The 5,960-nt window shown below is 37.9% G+C and overlaps 1 pseudogene; it reads right to left on the bottom strand.

Moving 5' to 3' along the window:
• Positions 1-2,759: 2,759 nt before the first annotated feature.
• On the bottom strand, positions 2,760-4,700 carry LOC116810119 (heat shock cognate 71 kDa protein-like; annotated as a pseudogene).
• Between the last annotated feature and the right edge of the window lie 1,260 nt (positions 4,701-5,960).

Below are 5,960 nucleotides of genomic sequence, written 5' to 3' on the forward strand. Positions count from 1 at the left end.
ATTGACAAATGGGATCTAATTAAACTAAAGAGCTTCTGCACAGCAAAAGAAACTATCATCAGAGTGAACAGACAACCTACAGAATGGGAGAAAATTTTTGCAATCTATCCATCAAAGGGCTGATATCCAGAATCTACAAATAAACAAATTTACAAGAAAAAAACAACCCTATCAAAAAGCAGGTGAAGGATATCAACAGACACTTCTCAAAAGAAGATATTTTTACAGCCAACAAACATATGAAAAAATGCTAATCATCAGTGGTCATTAGAGAAATGCAAATCAAAACCACAATGAGATACCATCTCACGCCAGTTAGAATGGCAATCATTAAAAAGTCAGGAAACAACACATGCTGGAGAGGATGTGGAGAAATAGAAATGCTTTTACACTGTTGGTGGGACTGTAAATTAGTTCAACCATTGTGGAAGACAGTGCGGTGATTCCTCAAGGATCTAGAACCAGAGATAACATTTGACTCAGCAATCTCATTACTGGGTATTAACCAAAGAATTATAAATCATTCTATTATAAAGACACATGCACACATATGTTGATTGCAGCACTATTTACAATAGCAAAGACTTGGAACCAACCCAAATGTCCATCAATAATAGACTGGATAAAGAAAATGTGGCACACATACACCATGGAATACTATGCAGTCATAAAAAAGGATGAGTTCATGTCGTTTGCAGGGACATGGGTGAAGCTGGAAACCATCATTCTCAGCAAACTATCACAGAAAAGAAAACCCAACACCATATGTTCTTACTCATAAGTGGGAGTTGAACAAGGAGAACACATGGACACAGGGAGGGGAACATCACACACTGGGACCTATCAGTGGTGGGGGCCTAGTGGAGGGATAGCATTAGGAGAAATACCTTATGTAGGTGATGGGTTGATGGGTGTAGCAAACCACTGTGGCACATGTATACTTATGTAACAAAACTGCACGTTTTTTGCAAGTACCCCATTACTTAAAGTATAATTTAAAAAAAAGAAAAAAAGAAGAAGAGATAGAAAATAGCAAGGTGGTAAATTAAACCAAATGATATTGAAAACTTCATTAACTGTAAATAATCTAAAGACTTGAATGAAAACACAAAGATTGTCACATTGGACAAAAAAACAAGACAAATATATATGCTGCCTATAAGAAATCTACCTTAAATATAATGACCCAGATAACAGTAAAAGGATAAAAACATATATTATGCAAAAACTAATTATAAGAAAGCTGAAGTGGCTCTATTAGTATCAAACAAAGTAGATTTCAAACAAATACTATTACCAGAGATAAAGAGGACCATTTCATATTAACAAAGGAGTCAATCTGCTGAAAAAAAGTAATTATCCTACACATGTATACACATAATAGGAGAAGTTCAAAATATATAAAGCAAATATATAAAAGAAATAGACAAATCACAATTAAAGCTTGAGACTCCCTCTATCAGCAATTGATAGAACAGATAGATGTAGACAGAAAATAAGTAAGAATATAGAATACTTGAATGACACTTGATCCAATTAACATTTATAAAACACTCAACAGCAGCAGAATACTGATTCCTTATAAGTTAGCATTGAACATGCAATAGGAGAGACCGTATGCTAGGCTATAGAACCACTCACAATAAAATTAAAAAAGATTGAAATCATACATAATAAATTCTCTTACAGAAATGAAATTGAGTTGGAAATCAATAGCATAATGCTATTTGTTTCTCAGCCTATGATGTCAGTGGAGGACAGGTGGAAATGCTGACTTTACATTACCACCCAGTAGTAACAAGACATCCCTTTCCCTTTCCTCCAAATTGGTGTAAGAGGAGGCTGAGTGAGAAGCTAAATCTTTTGTTTTTTTGACAGTTAAAAAAAAGTTTTAATTGACACATAATAATTATACAAATATATGAGATACAGTGTGATGTTTCAATATATGTACACATTGTGTAATGGTCAAATCAGGGTAATTAGCATATCTATCATCTCAAACATTTATTCATTTATTTGTGGTGAGAACAGGTAAAATCTTCTTTTCTAGCTACCTTGAAATATATAATACATTGTTATGATCTGTAGTCAACCTACTACATAATAAAACGCTAGAACTTATTCCTTCTATCTAATTGTAACTTTATACTCATTGACCAACCTCACCCTGTTCCCTCATTCCCCCTTTTCCATCCTCTGGTGACCACTATTCTACTCTCTGCTTCTATGAGATTTAACTTTTGTAGATTCTATGGATGAGTGAGATCGTGCAGCATTTGTCTTCCGTGTCTTAGATTCATTTAGCATTATGTCCTCAAAGTTCATCTGTGTTTCTGTGAATAATAGGATTTCATTCCTTTTTTATAGTTGAATAGTATTCAATTGTGTATATATGCCACATTTTTTTTAGCCATTTGTCTATAGATAAACATTTAGGTTGAGTCCATCTCTTGGCTATTGTGAATACTGCTGTGGTAAACACGAGAATGCAGGTTTCTCTTTGTTTGTTTTTTTTTTTTTAATGGTGCCAATTTTAAATAGTTTTATTTAAGACATTGAATTTTTCACTTATAATACAGTGTTTATAAAGTGCAATTTTATTTCCTTCCCCTGTGCATATGTTCCATATTCAAGTATTGAGAATGCCAGTAACTTACTATAGCAGCTGAACTTAACTGCCACAGAATTTGCTACAAATTTAGGTCCTTCAATGTTTTAAATGTGTGAAACAATGTTACATCTATACTTGGGTTGGCTTAATCAACCTCTTCAATAGTAGGCCCTGAGGAATCACCACCAGAGCGAGGAGCTCCACCACCAGGGAATCCTCCAGGCATTCCTCCTGGCATGCCTCCTGCACTCTGGTACAGCTTGGTGTTGATGGGGTTGCAGACTTTCTCAGCTTTCTGCTGATGTTCAAATTCTTCCTTCTCAGCAGCTTGATTCTTATCGAGCCAGTTGATAATTTCATTACACTTGTCCAGAATCTTCTGTTTGTCATCCTCTTAATCTTGCCCTGAAGTTTCTCATCTTCAACAGTTGATTTCATGTTGAATGCATAGGACTCAACTGAATTCTTGGATGACACTTTGTCCCTCTGCTTCTCATCTTCAGCTTTGTACTTCTCAGCTTCCTTGGCCATACGTTCAATGTCTTCCTTGCTCAAACAGCACTTGTCATTAGTGATAGTAATCTTGTTCTCTTTTACTGTACTCTTGTCCACAGCAGAGACATTGAGGATGCCATTGGCATCAATGTCAAAAGTGACTTCAATCTGAGGAATATCTCAGGGTGCAGGAGGTATGCCTGTGAGTTGAAACTTGCCAAGCAGTTGTTATCCTTGGTCATGACACACTCACCTTCATAAACCTGAATAAGCACACCAGGCTGGTTGTCAGAATAGGTAGTGAAGTTCTGTGTCTGCTTGGTAGGAATGATAGTATTGCACTTGATGAGGATGGTCATGACTCCACCAGCAGCTTCAATACCAAGGGAAAAAGAGTGACATCCAAGAGCAGCAAATCTTGAACACTTTCAGACTTGTCTCCAGACAGGATGGCTGCCTGGACAGCTGCACCGTAAGTGATGGCTTCATCAGGGTTGATGCTCTTATTCAGTTCTTTTCTATTGAAGAAGTCTTGGAGAAGTTTCTGAATCTTGGGGATATGAGTAGAACCACCAACCAGGACAATGTCATGAATCTGTGACTTGTCTAGTTTGGCATCTTGAAGGGCTTTCTCTATGGGGTCCAGGGTGCCATGGAACAGGTCAGCATTCTTTTCTTCAAATCGGGCATGGGTAATAGAGGTGTAGAAGTCAATTCCTTCATAGAGAGAATCAATCTCATACTGGCCAGGGTGCTGGAAGAGAGAGTACGCTTAGCCCATTCACAAGCAGTACGGAGGCATCTGATAGCTCTCTTGTTCTCACCGATGCCCTTCTTATGCTTGTGCTTGAACTCAGCAATAAAAATGGTTGACCATTCGGTTGTCAAAATCTTCTCCACATAAGTGGGTGTCTCTGGCTGTAGATTCGACCTCAAAGATTCCATCCTCAGTAGTGAGGGTTGACATATTGAAAGTGTCGCCTCCCAGGTCAAAGATCAGCACGTTTCTTTCTGCTCCAACCTTTTTGTCTAAGCCATAAGCAATAGCAGCTGCAGTTGGCTCGTTAATAATTCTAAGTACATTGAGACCAGCAATAGTTCCAGCATCTTTGGTAGCCTGACACTGAAAGTCATTAAAGTAAGCTGGCACAGTGACCACAGCATTGGTAATAGTCTTCCCAAGGTCGGCTTCTGCAATTTCCTTCATCTTTGTCAGAACCATAGAGGGTACCTCCTCTGGATAGAAGCTTTTGGTCTTTCCCTTGTATTCTACTTGGACCTTGAGCCTGCCAGCATCATTCACCACCATGAAGTGCCAATGCTTCATATCAGACTGGACAACAGAATCATCAAATCTGTGTCCAGTCATACGTTTGGCATCAAAAACGTTTGGCATGTTGGTGGGGTTCATTGCAACTTGATTCTCTGCAGCATGACGGGTCAATCATTCAGTGTCCATAAAGGTGACATAGCTTGGAGTGGTTTGGTTTCCCTGATCATTGGCGATTATCTCTACTTTTCCATGCTGGAAAACACCCACACAAGAGTAGGTGGTGCCAAGATCAATACCAACTGCAGGTCCCTTCGACATGGTTGCTGGCATGTAGACCTGGCTCTAACAAAGAAGAATGCCACAGGAACCCTGAGAGCTGCAGGCGAGTTCAATCACAGGTTTCTCTTTGACATAATGATTTCAATTCCTGTGGATAAATACTCAGTAGTGAAATTGCTGGATCATATGGTAATTCTTTTTAATTTTTTTGAGAAAACTTTATGCTATTTTCCATAATAATTGTACTAATTTACATTTCCACCAATAGTGTATAAGAATTTTCCTTTCTAGCAGCTGGGTACAGTGGTGTGGGCCTGTAGTCTCAGCTACTCAGGAGGCTGAGGCAGGAGGATAGTTTGAGCCCAGGACTTTGAGGCCAACCTGGGCAATACAGTGAGACATTATCTTTAAAAAAAAAAAAGTGTTTAAAAAGATGAGTTCCCTTTTCTCTGCATCCCTGTCAGCATGTTTTACTTTTCATCTTTTAGATAACAGCCATTCTAATTGAGGTGAGGTGGTATCTCATTGTGATTTTGATTTGCATTTCCCTGATGATCAGTGATGTTGAGAATTTTGTCATTTACCTGGTGATTTGTATGTCTTATTTTGAGAAATGTCTATTCAGGTCTTTTGCTTATTTTAAAATCTGATTTTTTGTGGGGTTTTTTTTTGGTATTGAGTTGTTTGAATTCCTTATGTATTCTAAATATTAACCCCTTGTCAGATGGAAAGTTTGTGAATATTTTTTCCCATTCTTAAGATTGTCTCTTCACTCTGTTGGTTGTTTCCTTTGCTATGCAGAACCTTTTTGGTTTGTCCCATTTGTCTATTTTGCTTTTGTTGCCTGTGCTTCTGAGGTCCTGTCCAAAAAATTCTTGCCCAGACCAGTTCCATGAAGTGTTTCCCCAGTGTTTTCTTCTAGTAGTTTATAGTTTTGGGTCTTACATTTCAGTCTTTAATCCATTTTGAGTTTTTTTAATATGGTGAAAGATAGAGGTCTTTCATTTTTCCACATGTGAATATTCAGTTTTCCCAGCACCATTCATTGAAGACACTGTCCTATTCCCCATGTGTGTTCTTGACACCATTGTTGACAATCAATTGACTGTAAATGTGTGGATTTATTTCTGGATTTCTTTCTGCTCCATTGGTCTATGTGTCTGTTTTCATGCCAGTACCATGCCACTTGCATTATTATAGCTTTTTAGTGTATTTTGAAGTCAGTGTGTTGTCTCCAGCTTTATTCTTTTGCTCAGGATTGCTTTGGCTATTTGATGTCTTTAGTGGTTCCATACGAAT

The sequence above is a fragment of the Hylobates moloch genome, unplaced genomic scaffold (assembly GCF_009828535.3).
Source record: "Hylobates moloch isolate HMO894 unplaced genomic scaffold, HMol_V3 SCAFFOLD_22, whole genome shotgun sequence".
Classification (NCBI taxonomy): Eukaryota; Metazoa; Chordata; class Mammalia; order Primates; family Hylobatidae; genus Hylobates; species Hylobates moloch.